Genomic DNA, 19,159 nt, shown 5'->3' with positions numbered 1-19,159 from the left:
AGCATGGATGAGTAAGGAACTCCAGTCAAAATTCAGGTGGAAGAAGGATGTTTATGACATGTGGAGAAAGGGACAGACCACCTGGGAGGAAGACAAAGAAGATGTTAGAGTATGCAGGGATGCAGTGAGGAAGGCCAAGCTCCACTTGGAAGCAAATCTGACCAGGGAGGTCAAAGACAACAAGAAGGGCTTCTTCAAGTATATCAGCAGCAAAAGGAAGGTTAGAGAAAATGTAGGTCTGCAGCTGAATGAGGAGGATGTACTGGTGATGGATAATACAGAGAAGGCAAAGTTACTGAATGCCTCCTTCGCTTCCTTCTTTACTGCTAAAACTGGCCCTCAGGTATTCCAGACCCTAGAGACAGAAGAGCAAGTCAGGCAAAAGGAAGACTTTTCCTTGATTGAGGAAGAACAGGTTAGAGATTGTCTACACAAACTGGACATCCCCAAATCCATGGGCCCCGATTGGTTGCACCCATGAGTGCTGAGAGAGTTGGCAGATGTTACTGCAAAGCCACTTTTCATCATCTTTGAAAGGTCTTGGAGAACAGGAGAGGTGCCTGAGGACTGTAGGAAAGCCAATGTCACTCCAGTCTTCAAAAACAGCAAGAAGGATGACTGAGAAAACTACAGGCCAGTCAGCCTCACGTCCATCCCTGGAAAGGTGATGGAACAGCTCATTCTGGATGTCATCTCCAAGCTCGTGGAGGAAAAGAAGGTTATCAGGAGTAGTCAGTATGGGTTCACCAAAGGGAAATCATGTTTGACCAACCTGATAGCCTGTGAAATGGATCACGAACTGGCTGGATGGCAGAGCTCAGAGGGTTGTGATCAGTGGTGGACTCTATACTTGCCCTTGTTATATTTCATTAAATTTTTCCTTGCCCAACTCTCCAGCCTGTACAGGTCTCCCTGGATAGCAGCACAGTCTTCTGGCATGTCAGCCACTCCTCCCAGTTTGGTGTCATTGGCAAACTTGCTGACAGTGTACTCTATTCCCTCATCCAAGTCATTGACAAATATATTGAATAGTACTGGTCCCGGTACTGACCCTTGAGGCACTCCACTAGATACAGTCCTCCAACTAGACTCTGTCCCACAGACCACGACTCTCTGGCTTCTTTCCTTCAGCTAGTTCACAGTCCACCTCAGTACCTGATTGTCCAGACCACACTTCCTCAGTTTAGCAGCAAGGATGCTGTGGAAGACTGTGTCAAATGCTTTACTAAAATCAAGGTAGACCACATCCACAGCTTTGCCATCATCTATCCACCTCGTTATGTCCTCATAAAAGGCTATGAGTTTGGTTAAGCATGACTTGCCCTTGGTGTAGCCATGCTGACTGCCCCTAATGACACTCTTATCCTTGATATGCCTTGAGATGGCACCAAGGATAAGTTGTTCCATTGCCTTCCCAAGGATGGAGGTGAGGCTGACTGGTCTGTAGTTTCCTGGGTCCTCCTTCTTGCCCTTTTTGAAGACTGGAGTGACATTTGCTTTCCTCCAGTCTTCAAGCACCTCTCCTGTCTCCCATGACTTAGCAAAGATGACGGAGAGTGGCCTAGCAATAACTTCAGCCAGCTCCCTCAGTATCCACTGGTGCATCCCATCCGGACCCATGGATTTATGGATATCCAGATTGCTTAATTGCTCCCTAACCCAGTCCTCATCAATCAAGGTAGACTCCTCCATTGTCCTGCCTTCCTCTGGGGCCTCAGGGGTACGGGGCTCCTCAGGACAGCCTCTGGCAGAGTAGACAGAGACAAAGAAGGCATTCAGTAACTCTGCCTTCTCTGTATCTTCTGTCACCAGGGCAACCACTCCATTCATCAGTGGGCCTACATTGCCTCTGGTGTTAGTTTTATCTGCCACGTATTTGAAAAAGATCTTTCTGCTGTCCTTGACCCCTCTCACAAGGTTTAATTCTAAGGAGGCCTCAGTTTTCCTAGTTGCCTCCCTACATCCTCTGACAACAGCCTTATATTCTTCCCAAGTGGCCAGCCCCTCCTTCCATGATCTGTAAACTCTCCTCTTTCACTTGAGCTTGCCCAACAGTTCCCTGTTTAACCATGCAGGTCTTCTGGCTCCCTTCCTTGACTTCCTATGTGTCGGGATGCTCTGCTCTTGAGCTTGGAAGAAGCAGCCCCTGATTGCTAGCCCACTATCTTGGGCCCCTTTACCTTCAAGTACCCTTGCCCACAGGATTTCCCCTAGCAATTGTTTTAAAAGGCCAAAGTTGGCCCTGCTGAAATCCAGGGTTGCAATTCTGCTTGGTATTCTGTTCCTGCCACACAAGATCCTGAACTCCATCATCTCATGCTTGCTGCAACCAAGGCAGCCCTCAACCTTTACTGCTTCAACCAGACCCTCCTTGTTAGTGAGGATGAGATCCAGCAGTGCTCCTCTCCTAGTGTGCTCATCCACCATTTGCATCAGGAAGTTATCGTCAATGCACTGGAGGAACTTCCTGCGCTGTGGATGTCTGGCTGAGTAGTCCTTCCAGCAAACAGCAGGGTAGTTAAAATCCCCCACAACAACCATGGCCTGTGACTGTGGGGCTGCTCCCAGCTGCCTGTAGAAGGCCTTGTCAATTTCTTCACCCTGATCTGGTGGCCTATAATAGACACCCACAACAGTATCACCCCTGCCAGCCTGCCCCTTAATTCTCACCCACGGACTCTCAACTTGCTCCTCATCTGCCCCTGGACAGTACTCAATACATTGTAGTTGCTCTCTCACGTAAAGAGCAACTCTACCACCTTGCCTGGCTGTCCTGTCTTTCCTGGGGAGGACATAACCATCCATGACCATATTCCAGTCATGTGAGCTGTCCCACCATGTCCCTGTGATTGCCACCAGATCATAATCTCCTGCCCGAACACAGGTTTCTAACTCCTCCTACTTATTTCCCATGCTGTGTGTATTGGTGCACAGGCATTTCAGGGAGTGAGCTGAGTACACCGATTTCACCCAAGGGGAGTGGGAGGCCTCCCGGTCTTTATCAATACTAGAGTGCTGCCCCACTGGTGCAAGCCCAGCTACAACCCCATCCTCCTTCGAATCTAGTTTAAAGCTCTCCAAATGAGCCCTGTTAATTCCTTTCCCAGCATCCTTTTGCCCCTGTGAGATAAACCTATCCCACGTATCACTGTCTGGACTGGTGTCTTATAAAACCAGCCATTATCAAAGAATCCAAAGCCTTGCCTGTAGCACCAGTCTTGTAGCAAATAATTTATGGACTGAATTTTTCTATTCCATCGCATGTCATCACCCAAAAATGGAAGGAGGAAAGAGAAAAATCACTTGTGCCCCAGACGCTTTCACCAACCTTCCCAAGGTCTTGAAATCTTTCTTCATTCCCCTCAGACTACGGGATGCAGCTTCCTCCCCACCTGTCTGGAAGATCAGCAGTGGTTAGTAGTCTGGTGGGTGCATCAGGTTGGGGAGTGTCCTGGTGATATCCCCGATTCGGGCACCAGGTAGACGACAGACTTCCCTATGATGAGGGTCAACTACGCATATTGGGCCCTCTGTTCCTCTCAGAAGGGAATCGCCTACTACAATTACCCTTCTTTCTTTCTTATCAGAGGCAATCTTGAGGCGTGGAGTCAACCACCTCTTCCTATGTGACCTCGTAGGCAGGCCTTGCACCACATCCTCACATACCTCTTCTTCAAGATCCAGGGCCCTATTACAGAGGGGCACCTGGGGAAGCAAAGCAGGTAGGGAGGGGGGTTGCCTGCGGCGCCTAACTGGAACTAGCTTCCAACCCTCCTCATCTTTTTGGTCCCCTGCCTCTGCCCAAGAGCAACAGGGCAGGGGCTGTCTTGGGTCTTCCCCCCTCTGCCCGACAGGGCATGGGTCCATCACCTTTTGGGGGGTATCTCTCTGGGACCTTTCTGACTAGAATGCCAGGGATTTACTCCACCAGTCGATCTCCTTTTCACACTCCCTGATGGTCCTCAGTGTGTTAAACCTCCTCCTTAAGTTTCACCACCATGCTGAGCAGATCTTCTACCTGCTCACACCTCACGTAGGTGGAATGCTGGCCTCTCTCCCCCAGCAGCAGCAGGCTCTGGCACTCCCTGCGGCTGAACACCTGTAGAGACACGGTTTGGGGCAGACCCTCTGTATGGGTTGCCACAGTCTTTTTGTGACAAGCTCTCTGTCTGGAAGAGACCATGATCAGCAGTAGTCTGGGACACTGGCAATAGGTGAGATGGTCTAACAAGCAAGGAGGGACAAAACCTCTGTACCCCGCTGCACGAGCTACCACACCCACTGCTACAGCACATTGTGGGTGGTACTCACACGCTTCACACGCTCGTCACCCCTCCCAGTACCTGGTGGACAGTGACGGGTCACTGCCCTCTCTGAGGCTTTTTCAAGGCGAGGGGTGGGGGTGTGATCGCCATCACCGTGGTAATGCCCACGCCATGTCAGCCGCTCTTGCAAGAGTTGCCAGGTGCTTCTGGGTTGCAAAATCAAAACCCAAAAACCAAAAATCTCCCTGTACCACGGGATCTGCCGACATGGCTCCAGCTGAGTTGGCTCCAATCAGCCGACATCGGGGACTGAGTGCTAGTTTTGAGTTTCAACCGATTTTAAATCTCTGGCTGTCACCGTGGTAACACCCACGCCACATCAGCCGCTCTCACAAGGGCTGCCAGATGCTTCCAGGTCGCAAAATCAAAACCTAAAAACTGAAAAAACCCCTGTACCACGGGATCTGCCAACGTAGCTCCGGCTGATCTGTCTCTGATCAGCTGACCTCAGGGACTGAGTCTGTAATCTGTTTGTTCTTTCCACTCTCCCTTTATCTTAAGGGATAGTAGGGGACGTGAAATATTCCTTTGCCTTTTGCCAATTCCTGAACCACCCTGACAGTGAAGTGGATACCGTTATCTGATTGGATGGATTGGGGTTTTGGCAGATAACTAAACCATAGCTTCAAGCCTTTCACTGTGTTATCCCCAGTTACTCTCACAGTGGCTGCAGCTTGGGTAACTCCTGACACCACTTCCACCCCAACAAGAACGTACTGCTTCCCATCTGTCACCATTTATTGCAAGGCAACAATAAACCCTGGACGATGCTCTCTGTAAACTCCCCGCCCTCCCCACTCAGAAGGGTAATAGGAGGAAAAGGGAGAGAGACTTATGAGCTGGAAAAGTTTAAAAAGATTTACTAATGCTACTAATAAATAGAGAAAATAATACAAAATAATCAAAACCAATCTTGAATTCCCCGGTGTAGTGCAGCAGCGGCCCATGGCAGAGCTGGTGTTGCTCCAGCAGCTGCAGGGCAGGCACCCAGAAGTCCTGGGCCGGACTCCACAGTAAACCGGAACTGGATTCAGGGATGTAGGGCCTGGAATTAGGCCTCGGATCACAAGCAGAACTGGCAGGGTCCTCTTCAGAGGGCTTCAGTAAGGCTTTTGACACTGACTCTCACAACCTACTCATAGGCAAGCTCAAGAAGTGTGGATTGGATGAATGCATGGTGATATGGTGTTGTGTATTGATGAGGATCATGGTTGATAACATTGTGGTGAAACCAGTTCAGCCAGGAGATGACACATTCAGAGCAAGGGGAACTGTGATCTACATATCAACGAGGAGCTAACGAGCCACAGATCAGGCTAGCTGACCGCCCAGAGATGGAGGATGTGCTAGAGGGCACATAGCCCCATCTCCTGATATGCCCAGCTCTGCAAACAAAGGGGAAAAGTTGAGACCCTTTTAACGTGGCCCAGGACTTGTCCAGACTTGTCCCTCTTTCGCAATCACCACTTCCCCCCCTCCCCACCCCCCCCACCCCCCCCCCCCCCGACTTTCCTCTACTCTGGGAGCTATAAAAAGCTCATCTAAAACATCACAGGTAGGGCCTACCAGTCTCACCGAAGGGAATACCAGCTTGGCCTCACCAAGAGAATACCAGCACCCTGAGGACCCTCACTCTGAACCAGACATAGGAGGATGTTGCGCTCCTGACCCCAGCATCCTCGCCATGGAACATCGAGGCTACACAACATCGTACAAGTCCTGTCATCCACGCTGTGGGGCTGTAAGAGACTGGATCCCTCTCTTTCTTTCTTTCTTTCTTTCTTTCTTTCTTTCTTTCTTTCGCTCCTTTTTTCTATACATTTCTTTGTCTCTCCTTCAGTATATATATTACTCTCTTTCTCTCTCCTTTATACCTTAGTTTTCCTTCCCTCTCTACCACTCTCTTTCTCCCTTTCCCTTTTGAACATATAAGGATAACACCATCTTTAAGCTCTGCTGTTGATTTCTGGTTAAATTTCATATTATAGCTACTGATGGTTGCCAATATATCGCTCGTAGTAGGATTTTTGCTGTTAATGTGTTGATAAGTTCTGTTATACTTTTGCCAAGTCACCATTCACTGTAACCAATATTCCAACAAGTACTTTTAGTAAAACTCACAATTGAATTGGACCCTGGAGGTGATTGTCTGTCATTCACTTCACATAACTGCACAGAATTAACCCAGAGTTAACTCACACCTGGTCTCATCTCTTGAGTCAGGGCGCGTGTCACGTCTAGAGTTAACTCATCCCTCATCCCATCTGTTGGGGCGGGACAGATGGATCATGAACTGGTTGGATGGCAGAGCTCAGAGGGTTGTGATCAATGGCGCAGAGCCTGGTTGGAGGCCTCTAGTTAGTGAGGTTCCCCAGGGGTCAGTGTTAGGTCCAGTCCTATTCAACCTTTTCATCAGTGACCTGGATGAAAAGACTGAGTGCACCCTCAACAAGTTTGCTGATGAAAAAAACTGGGAGGAAGGGTTGACACACCAGAAGGCTGTGCTGCCATTCAGCGAGACCTGGACAGACTGGAGGACTGGGCAGGGAAGAACCTAATGAAATTCACCAAGGGCAAGTGTAGGGTCCTGCACCTGGGGAGGAATAACCCCAGGCATCAGTGTAGGTTAGGGGTGCACCTGCTGGAAAACAACACTGCAGATAAGAACAACAACAGGTTGACCATGAGTCAACAATGTGCCCTTGTGGCCAAGAAGGCAAATGGTATCCTGGGGTGCATTAAAAAGAGTGTGACCATCAGGTCAGGGAGATAATCCTACCCCTCTACTCTGCCTTATTTAGGCTACAGGGAAGGAGACTCCACAACCTCCCTGGGCAGCCTGTTCCAGTGCTCTGTAACCCTCACTGAGAAGAAGATTCTTCTCAAATTTAAGTGGAACCTCTTGTGTTCCATCTTGATCCCATTACTCCTTGTCCTATCATTGTTTGCCACTGAGAAGAGCCTGGCTCCATCCTCATGGCACTCACCCTTTATATATTTATAAACATTATTAAGGTCACCCCTCAGTCTCCTCTTCTCCAAACTAAAGAGACCCAGCTCCCTCAGCCTTTCTTCATAAGTACTACCTCTATGCAACCCACAGCTTCAATTTCCAAACCACCAATCTGTTTGGTGTTGCCACTCATATGACTTAGCCAGGTCTCATCAGTTTGGTCACCTGCTTTTTTATTTTAAAAAGTTTTCTTTTTCCAAGGGGCAGCTTTCTACAGATCACAACACACCTGAAATTCCCAAATGAAGCTCTGGTAACTGCTGCGAAACTCAAAAACTGCTCCACTTGGTACCTTTACAGTCCCACATGTTTCAGAACTGGGAAAAACAGCACTGTCACCACACAAGACAAAACCAGAAAGCTAGATGCTTATGCCACAGCTGAATTTGAAAGTTTAATTCAGCAGAGAAGAGGAACCAGGAAGAAAAGATGGAAAGTTAAGGAAGGCAATAAAAAAAGAAGCCCTACAGCAGTAGTACAAGAGATTTCTTTGCTGCTGCTGAGACTGCAAGCACTGGAGATGGGTTCATCAAATAATCACCTGTTGTCCTGGTTACGTTAAAAAAAAAGTTTCTCTTTTAGTGAATGCCCTGGTTTTGTTAAAAAACAAGTTTCTCTTTTAGTGAATTTGCCTGTCCGCTAAAGCCTTCATATTAGCTGCATTTTCCTGGAGAACCAGATACATGTTTTGGTAAACATAGCCATGGAATGCAAAGTTATTGATAAGCACGGATGGACATCTCGCGAAAGGGGCAATGAGAAAGAGGTGACCAAGAAACTGACCAACTGAGTATAACATTCCATTCACGTGAATACTTCATATAAAAGTGGGAGATCACGAGGATCTCGTCCCTTTTCCCTTTTCCTTTTTCCCATCTGCTTATGGCCGACATTAGGAGAGGACCTTGCTAGTCGTCCCTGTGAACTGAGGCCTAGTGAGAGGCTGAATCCAGCTCCAGGTTGGCTACAGAGTGTAATCCAGGACTTTGGGTGCTGGTTCTGCAGTTGCTGAGACTTTCAAGATTGGTTTTGTATATTTTGTATTATTTTCTCTATTCTTATTAGTAGCATTAGTAAAACATTTTTAATTTTTCCAACTCTCTTCTCTCTGTCCTTCTTTCCCTCCCAATCGCCTGTCCTTAGTGGGAAGGGGGGAGAGGGAGGGGCAAAAGGGGGAAGTTGGGGGGGGAGAGGAGGTTAACAATACCTCTGCCAGGGTTTTATTGTCACCCCACAATCTTAACCCTCGACAGTGAATTTGGCCTGTCAGCTAAAGCCTTCATATTAGCTGCATTTTCCTGGAGAACCAGATACATGTTTTGGTAAACATAGCAATGGAATGCAAGGTTGTTGATAAGGACAGATTCACATCTCACGAGAGGGGCAACGAGAAACAGGTGACCAAGAAACCAACCGAGTATAACATTCCATTCACGTGAATACTTCATATAAAAGTGGGAGATCACAAGGATCTCGTCCCTTTTGCTTATGGCCGACATTAGGAGAGGACCTTGTGAATCGTCCCTCCGAATTGAGGCCTAGTGAGAGACTGAATCCAGCTCCGGTTGGCTGCAGGGTCCAATCCAGGACTTTGGGTGCCGGCTCTGCAGTTGCTGAGACTTTCAAGATTGGTTTTGTATATTTTATATTATTTTCTCTATTCTTATTAATAGCATTAGTAAAACATTTTTAATTTTTCCAACTCTCTTCTCTCTGTCCTTAGTGGGAAGGGGGGAGAGGGAGGGGTTGAAGGGGGAAGGGGGGGAGAGGGGGTTAACAATACGTCTGCCACAGTTTTATTGTCACCCCGCAATCAGAACCCTCGACACCTGTAAAATGTGTATTTTTCATAAAAGATGCTGAACCTGACAGCTGGAAATGGACACTTCTCAGGAAGGGCCTAAGATGAGAAAGCACTCTCCACCCCCAGGAGAATCAGACAAGACCACACACTCAGTGGACACGGAGGCTTTGGGTGACTTCTTATGATGCGGAGTCACTCCCTGTGAACCAATATAGGAAGCTCCCATCTTCTCATTTTTCTTCACTGACTATTTTGAACATAGTAATGATGAGGGAAGAGGCAGTGTGCAAAGGCTGGGCCATAGAAAATGCTGACACAGAAGTCTGCCTCTTTCTCCCTCTAGGTACTGCTCATCCCTTTGACTGCCAGCTCTGAAGGCAGGGATCACACTGATAAGTAAGCAAGCTGCTACACAGAGAGAGTTCCTTCCATAAATGTAGGAAACAATGACATTGTCTGAATGTTGCCCTGTGAGACTGTCACCCTGGTGTAACTAGATATCCTGCTTCAACAGCCAGTTTGGCTTCATTTTCTGCCAGTAGCCTTGTTGCTGAGGGCTCACCTGAGAGCATCTATAATTGCATACTTTTTTCTTGTCTCTCTCTTGGGGGCATAAAACCAGAATTATTATCTCAGTTTCAGTCCTGAAATAGTGATGGCACAAAGCACCCTTAAGGGAGTACCTCAGGCAGGGAAGTCACCAGTGGTTGAGCTGGCACCATTGCCCCACAAACCAGCCATAACTATACCTGGCTGCTCAGAGGGAGGGCTGTTCCAGACAGCACTGCCACCACAAGGTTTCATGTGCAAAAAGGGGCCCACTGGCATGGGCTGCCATACCTGCTGGTGCAGGTGGACAAGGCTGATAACAGGTTGGTAAAAGTGATCACAAACTCCAGCACCTCCCCTGCCAGGAACACAGGCCCACGGTCCATCTTGGCCAACACCTCAGTCATGGCTTGGACAGCTCTGCTTGCACACCTGCCAAAAAAAAACCCAACAGTGGGCATGGAGAGAGGACTGAGTGCTGTGACAGTAGGGGAATGGCAACATCCAGGCGGGGCACATGCGCTCTCTTTAGGGCTCTGCTTGGCAGCACTCAGTCTGATGCCCTGGAGATTGTGGGCTGCGGCAGGTGTTGGGGCTGGCAGGGCAGGAGGAGAGGTGCAGACAGGTTTCCACAGAGGTGGCTGGTGCGCCCTGGGAGGGTGTTACAGCACAAATCCAGAATGTCTGGGTGATGTTTGGACAGGTTTTAATTCTGCTGCCAATTTGAAGGGAAAAAAATGCCCTCTGGCCCTGGCAGGGCTTTTAGTGTTGCAGAACACAAAGACTTTCTCCTGGTTATTTTGCAGCCTTGGGAAAGCTGTTAATAGCCAGCAATTGGACATCGAGCATCTTCTCCTCTTGGCCTGTGCCATGTGGGGAGAAGCTGTCAGGGGAAGTTTGCTATTGAGACAGCAAAAGAGCTCGAGCAGTGACTATAAATCTCAAACCTCTCCTGCTGTGTGCTCCTGGAATAAATGCTTTTTTAAATCCCTCCGTCTGATACCTAAAATCAGCAATTAGTAATAAAATAAGTCTATACAAATAAGGGTTGTAGATTTTACTAAGTTAATAAGAATAAGGTTCACAGATGTTAGGTGTTAGGCATCAAGTCACAAGAATGGTATTTGTTAAGATAAGCAGGGGAAGGTTAGGAGACAATGCCCTTGCTCTCAGAAGATAAGGTGGTGACACCAGTGCAAGCAGGTTACAAGCCAAATAACAAAGGCATGTAATACATATGCAAAGGATTTCCAAGAAATGTAATGAATATGTATGATCTGGATGGATATAACCTGTGCCTGGAACTTCTTCTGCCCCCCTCCCCGAGGATGGATCCCCTGGAGTTGGCGGCACGCCAATAAAGGATGCTTGCTTTTAAACCCACAAATTTTGGTTTTAGAAGTTTTTTTACGTGGCCGATTTGCAGTATCAATCATGTCCTTTCCAAGGAGCCAGGATGCCCTGCTGGCCTGTGCTGCAGCTGCTCTGCCTGGGTATCTTTTTTCTCTGATACTAGGTTTAAAGAAAATAATAAAAATATCATTTCCTTGAGACAGAGAGCAAGCATGCTGCCATAAACCTCGCCTCAGCAGTGTAAAGCCGGGGCTGTCTCAGCTAGGAGAAGAACACTTGCAGCAGATGTAGCTTGAAGATAGCAGCAGGCCCTGATTCAGGGCGGTCATGCAGGACAAGCAGGTTCTCTTTATGCCCTGGACCTCTGCAGGCAAAATGTCCTTAAACAGTCAAACATGAAGGTGAGTACATAGGAACAGAGAGCAGTCTGCAGTTGTGTCCTATGACTGCATCCCAGAAAATATCATCCCAAGAGGGCTTCGGAGACCTTAAAAGTTGGTGAATAAAGTGAATGTCTGGTTATCACACAGCCAAAAAGGTAAGAGTGGGTTGTTTTTGCTGGGGAAGTGTGTGTAGGAGCAGGGCTTGTTGTGGAAGAGTCTCTCCCCTTTGATGCCCCCATCCCCATTAAACTAGGGCTACATGTCCTGAGGTAATAGTACTCACTGCCCACTGCCTGGCCTTTGCATCCTGTGAGCTGCTGGAGCAGAACAGGCTGTGGGCTCCCAGCTGGGGTGGCTTTCTCCTCTCAGTGATATAGCATTAGTGCTCACGGGTAGCTCAGGGATGTTCCCCACCACAGGAGCTCATGTGCCCACCTGGCACTGTGGAGCCATCACTTGGGTCTTGCCTGTTTGTTTGCTCAGGGGAGTTCAGCAGCTACTTCTAATCTGGTAGCTGGTTTCTGTATGCTAATTGTCTCCAGATGGAAGATTTAACTTGGGGTGGTTCATTAGCAAAAGCCAGTCCCTTATGAGTGCTGACCTGGGACCTCAGCCTTGCTCCTCTTGCCTGGAGTGGTGCTGGCACACCCAGGTGTGGGTGTGCCCCTGTTTGAGTGTCTCTTGATTCTGAGGCCTTTGGGTGAGAAATTATCTGATGGGCAGTGCCTGGCTGCACAGCTGGTGTGAAAGCAGAGGTGAGTCTCTGGGATCCTGCCAGCTGCAGACAGCAGGCATCACTTCCTACAGGGCAAGGCTGCCCCGTGTGATCTTCTCCTGGGGATGTAGCACTGGGATGTGGCAGGGCTGTGTGTGGCAATGGAGACATGGAGGTGGAAGAGCAAGGCTCACATCCCCAGAGCAGTGTATGGCTTCTCCCAGCTTGTGCCTCCGTTCTGAGACTTACCTTAGCAGGATGTGCCCTACCAGGCATGGTGGTGGGGATACCGCAAAATTGGCAAATTGAAGAAACTTCTAAAACCAGGGTTTAAGGTTTAAAAAGCAAGCATTCCATTTAATGACTGACGTGCGTCACTCAGGCACTCTCACAGGATAGCTCTGTCTAGTGAGGGCCCCGAACAATTCCCTGACACAGGTTTTATCCACATGGAACATACATATTCATTACATTTCCAGGAAATCCTTTGCATATGCATTATATTCCTTTGTTATTCGGCTTGTAACCGCAAAACCAGTATGAACCGATCCTTATGCTGGTCTCACCACCTTATCTTCTGAGAACAAGGGCATTGTCTCCTAACCTTCTCCTGCTTACCTCAACAAATTCCATCCTTGTGACTTAACACCTAATAAGTGCTTAAAACCTAGCATCTGTGAAGCTTATTCTTATTAAACTTCATAAGTGCCTAAAATCTATGACCCTGTCGTGGTTTAACAAGCCAAAATTGGAAGGTCCCAACTTCCCTTAAGTCTGAAGCATGACGCTAATGGGATGGAATACTCTTATTGATCAGTCTGGATGTCAGTCAAGCTCTGCCCCATCTCTGCCCCTCTTCCTCGCTGTCTCACACCTGTAAGCAAGGCACTCAGAATGTCCTTGGCTCTCAGACCAGAGCAATTACAAACATTATCTCTGTGCTGGGGTGTTATCTGCTTGTTCTCAAACTGAGTTTAAATAATGAGCATTCTAGCTATGAAAAAGAAAGATTTCTAATTGCACGGAGAAAATTAACCCATTTTCAGTCAAACCAGCATAGACCCTTATTCTTATTAACTTATTTTATTACTAATTGCTGATTTTAGGTCCTTGTGTGTGTGTGTTGCTGCTTCTCAGTGGGGGTGGCTGGGAAAGCTCCCTGCATGAGCTGGGAGTCCTGCTCTTGGGTATTGGAGTGCTCTGTTTTCACACTGTGCCCTTGCAAGCAGCCCTGTGCTGCCTGAGCTGTGCCTACTCACGTCTTCTGATACACACTGCAGATGGATAGCAGGGGATGTCACCCCTCACACCCTGGGACATAGGTCACTTTTGTACATTTATACAAGAGGGGCAGCTGCAATGTGTGCCAGTCAGACCCTGCTGTGCAGTGATGCCAGCTTCTGTCATCTTTCATACCTCTCCTTCCCTTGCTTGCAGATACTTCAGGTGGTGGTACAAGAAGACCCACAAAGAGAAGAAATCTGCCTTCATTGACCTCTTATGTGCTGTTCCTCTAAAGCAAATTTACAGTCAGCCTCCATTTTGGGCACTGGGGTGATGCAGAAGGCAATGCCAGCATATGCTGGCTGGTAAGGGATTTATGTGGGGCCATCAAGGTGCTAGAGGGGGAGACTGGATCGAGTTACTTCTGGGGGGCAGGTGTGAGGGTGAAAAATCATGGACTCCACACAATCCAACGTGAATTCAAGAAAGGCCATTTATTACAGAAACAAGCCTCCTTATATATGCAGTTATTTCCTGATCACGCGTCCACGCTCCAAGCATGCATTAGCTGATTGGATATTGTCTATGTTCAAGAGTTGTCCACGCGCCCAAGTCTCACTGCTAATAGATGTGTTGACTGACGTCGTGTTTTCAGCTTTCCGACGTGGCCTTGAAATTCCTTAGGGCCTGACAAGTTTAATAACAAATCGCCATCTAATAGAAACCCATCCACACATTAACTTCAAGAAAATCCCTCAAATCTCCCACAATTCCCCCTTTTTGTTTTTGAACCAGCCAGGCCTTGTTTACAACACGCTGAATCATCTTTGAAATACACTGCAGCATACAATCACATGATTAACAACATAATTACAATTACATACAATGCAGTTGAGCATAATTTAACAAGATCAAACAACTACCCACCTATTCCCAAGCTTTTAAACCATTTGTCAAACCCTAATTCTACTATGACAATCTTAGTAACATGCTGTTTTAGTTTGTCTAAAGTACTATGAATAGATTCAGAAGGATCAGACAAGTTAATACAACACATTCCAATTCTTCACAACCATGATCTAGTGTTAAAAGTAAAAGATCTATAACTGTGTGATTTTGTAGAGTAGCATGCCTAATACCATCAACATCTACTATTAATTGAGTTAGTATCTCAGAAGTTAGATTAGCCTGTTTAAAAGACCAATAACTTAACTTTGATATGTCTCCTAAAGCTTTACCAGCTGCTAGACTAGGGAGAAGGAGTGCAGTAGATACTATGGTAGGAATGTCTCATAATTCTACCTCATTTTTGCATTGACTATCCAAGCGTAATATCGCCCTTTCGGCTCTCCTGCTGTTTGTTCAAATTGCCGTTCTCCACAGAAGGTACACCACCTGCTTGCTAATAGGCTTCTAGACCACCAGGTCTGTGAGCATCTATAACACTGAATTAGGATCCATGATTTACATCTGAAACAGTCCTCACAACTTATCTCCCTCCTGTCCATCGGCATCCGTTGAATCTTTGTTGAATTCACTTCAATCCTCGGCCTGTAATGACACAAGCATAACCTTTTCCCCAGGTTATCAATTGATGTGGCCTTTTCCATTTACCATTAACTAGTGATTTGACCATAACTAATGCAGGTTCTTTCTGATTTAGCATGTTTTTGGGTCATACTTGCAAAGTGTTTCATCACAGGGCAAATTTGGGCTGCACCACTTAGATATAAGTGATTCATCACATACAATGCTTTTGACAACTGGGTTTGTGGTGTTTTCCTTACTTCTCCCCCTTTTCGTTTAAAAAAAAATACAGTTCAGAATCAGATACGTGCGTTGGATCTTGACTACGTACTCAAAATCACAAATCAAATTTAGAGGTTCCTCCTTAAAAAGCTCTAAGTAATGTAAAGTTGTGCCAAGTTCTGCTAATTGGGTTGAACCTTCAATAATTTTTACAGAATGATGACAATTGTTATCTTCACGCCAGACCACTTCAGCTTTATGAAACTTCCCAGAACCATCAACAAAAACTGTGCAAGCATGTAGGATCAGACCAAATACAAGGATGGTCTGTGACCTGATGTTAAAGACTTGCACGTTCTGCAGTAATTTACATTTAGGCATGCCAAAAGCTGTGCTGTTAAGAAAATCAGCTAGTGCAATTTACAAGGACATAGACTGCAAAAATAAAAAAATCAAAATTAGATTTCACAAATGGTACATATATGACAAAAGGATCATGGCCTATTAAGACTTAAATTCATTCCCTGCATTTCTTGATCAGAGTAACAATTGGTATATCAGTGTGTTAGCAATATCATCATACTGTCTCACAATAGCCACAGGTTGTTTCTATGTTGTACCTATAAATAGACAGATCTGCAAGTCCAATCAAATGCAGTTACCTTGTAAGGTTGTCATAAATTTATTCCTCAAAGTTTCTAACTCCATTTTGGCTGTCATATTTATTGGATATTGTTTTCCCTTACCGGATCGAAGTCCTGTTTCAGTTCTATCAGTGTAGTATTTGATTTATCGAAACATTGGCTGTTAATACTAGTGGAAATACAGCATTCGAAATTTCCTTGGAGATTTCTCACTTGAAGCAAGCAGATCTGCACCGTCCAAGCAGCTTCTTGTAGGACATGCAACTAAACAGAATTCTCAGAAAACGTTATTTGAGCTTACAATTTACTTAACAAATCTTGACCCAAGAGAGGTATAGGGCTTTCCGGCAAATACAAGAATTCATATGGTACAACTTTGTTCCAAATTTAACATTCCATTGGTCTCAAAAAACGGCCTTTCTTTCATTCTCTCCCACGACCTCAAAAACTAGCACGGTGAATTTACTAAGAAGTCTCTTCCAACTAGTTACCACACAATAAGTCTATTAAAATAAAATTTTGGTTTAATTTCCCAGCTTCATTAGAACTATGGATCCACTGGCTTAATTTACATTTAAAATTTACAGATGTCAAAAAACAGTGTATTAAACATCAATCCATTATTCAATTTTCCTAGATCCAAATCAGTTCATATTCTAGCAACTTTTAAATGCAACTTCATACAATACCAAGTTCACATCCATCATAGCATTTAGGTGTTTTGGTTTTTTTGTTGTTTGTTTTATTTTGTTTTGTTTTTTTCAATGCGAATTAGAGTTTAACAACTTAAATTCTTTTCTGGTCTCAAAATTACTAGATAAAAATATAAGCAATTACTCTAATGCGTAAGGATGCATCCTAAGGGAGAGCAAGGTGGAATTTTAGCAGTGGAACCGGTTCCCATTTTGTAATTATCTCCCCAAACAAAATTATTTTGGTACCAAACATAAATATGCAAATTAAAATACTGAGCTCAGATATGAAAATCAAAGACCAAGTTCAAATATGCAGATAGATCACAGTTACACTTATTCGAGACAATATTTCAGTTTTTGCATAGTACCTTTGGACTGGTTACTGCTCAGCCAGGCAGAGGTACCGCTGGGTATCCCTGAAAAAACAGGTCAGTGCCTGCTGGAGCCCCATCGGCACCTGCCCCCCCGCCCCCGCAGCAAGCTGGACTGGGCAAGGCTTTTAATAGTGTCTCATCTGGGGTGCTACAACTGTTATCCCAAAACCAGGATTCTTTACATGATGTGCATACAAAAGAGCCAAATACAGCACATCGAGATGAGACACAGCCTATCACAGAGTTGCACAAGTCTGGATATTGGAATAAAGCTAGAATGCTAGAAAGAAAAGTAACAGCTACTACACACAAAATTTTACCATCACATTCACACAGTAAAGAACTAAATTACTCATGATCTTCTGTAATATCACAAAATGCACATTTTGAGTCCATGAATTCTCATGGACTATAAACTTACTGTACCATGTAACAGACAAAGACCTATTAAACTGTAATATGCTTAAACAGATACCTACAAAGAAAACAGGTTAATAAGGAAAGCATCTTGCAGACTTCAAGTTTTCTGACCTGTGCGTTGTCAGTTAATTCTCAGCTTGTTCAAGTTCAAACCGTTCTGCCTGTAAAACTGTCTGAAATGGTTTAATGATCTCTTGTAGAGATTTATTTTGTCCTGCTCTTCTCACCTTAAAAACAACATTAATTGCAACAAGGTGTTATACTTCAAGATTCTGTTCTCTGGACACTTTTCCCAATAATTTAACTTATACCACAGCCACCATTAATTACAATATTTCACAAGATCTTCCTTCCTCATATTTCCAAGTGCTTTCCTATGTTTTAAAACACCTCCCAATACCAATTTCTTAGGAACACGACTGAAAACAGTCATTCCTGACCCCATCTCGAAAGTAAAAACCATGAGAAGAGGGAGGGGGGGCGGGGAAAGCACAGGGCTGCTTGCAGCATGAGTGGGAAAAGTGGGGAGAAAGTTTTACGATGTACTTATACCACAAAGAAACAATTCTAACAACAATCAGTAAAACAATTAACTCACATTCCTGACAAACTGCTTGATTTTCAGAGAGGCAATACACAGAAGCACGTAATATGTACTGTAAAACTCGCAGATAACACCTTGATAGCAAACAGTAGCGTTCTCTATTGCTAATTTCAACACCAGCGCTTCCTTAGCTTCTAAGTTTTCAACTTGCTTATTGATGGCCTCTTGAAGATGGTCAATAAATTGCATGTAATTCTCATTGGGATCCTGATAACAGTTGTAAATTATTTGGCTGCTTTGTTGGTTTCAGGCACCTCTATCATAGCTTGATATGCAAGGTCTGTTGACTGCCTCAGGATTTCAGAAACTAATAGTGCCTGTAAATTGTGGTGTGTCAATTAGTGTCTGTTCCAAGAGTTGTGGAATACCCGCCCCTTTCAAGGAGTCCCCATCATTCCATCCTGAATGATCTATAGCAATTACATTGCATAGGTCAAATTTTGCTTGAGTCTTTCATGGTTTTTATCTGATCTCGGGGCAACATGTACACATACTGCTTTTCCTTTTAACGTTTCAAGAAAATGCTGCAAACCCTCATCTTCATCCAAGTCATCAAATAATGTGGACTTGAACAGTGCTGCAGAATCATTAGTAACAGAGGGGTTTGGAACAGTACACATTCTCACCAATACTTTCTAGCATCATAATTATTCGTATTACCTGAGTCCCCAGGAGCACCCCCTTTCCTGTCACAATCAGCATGACTGCATTGCCGACTGTTGGATTCACTCGCTATTAGCTGATCTAATTTGTCACACAGTTCTTTTGTGCATTTTTTATGCAGTGACTCCTGCTCTCTCATCGAAGTTGGAGGGTTACAAGGCAGTAAAGGCAGATACAAATTGGTAAAAGGACTGAGAGTACACTTGTTGACGACCTTAGCATTCTCAGCTTTCACAGGTTCTTTGGGCAAGTTGTCTGACTCCAGTCCTCTGGACTTGTTTTTCTCACCAGGGTTGAGCAATGGTACAGGAGGCCACCCGCTCGGCATTTTTCCTCCCCCCGCCCCAGACTGCTGAGCTATCGGGGGTGCCAAAGCTACAGCAGGGGATGGAATAGGGAGGGTATCAAAGACACGAACCGGGTAAACTTCATAGCGACTTTCAGGATACTTATCAGGCTGCAACGCTGCAAAAATTCTGGCAGCAGCAGACTGTTCAGCCTTAAGATCTTTTAAGGTGGTAATTATAAGCTTCCATGTAGTTGCTAATGATTTAGCTTCTTTATCTCCATTGCTGAATTTATCCCATAATTTCTGCCCTATATCGTCCCAAAGTTCAATTTAAGTTTTGAGTCACTAATGCTCA

Source organism: Patagioenas fasciata, chromosome W (assembly GCF_037038585.1).
Source record: "Patagioenas fasciata isolate bPatFas1 chromosome W, bPatFas1.hap1, whole genome shotgun sequence".
Taxonomy (NCBI): Eukaryota; Metazoa; Chordata; class Aves; order Columbiformes; family Columbidae; genus Patagioenas; species Patagioenas fasciata.
Note: the sequence above shows the minus strand (reverse complement) of the source record.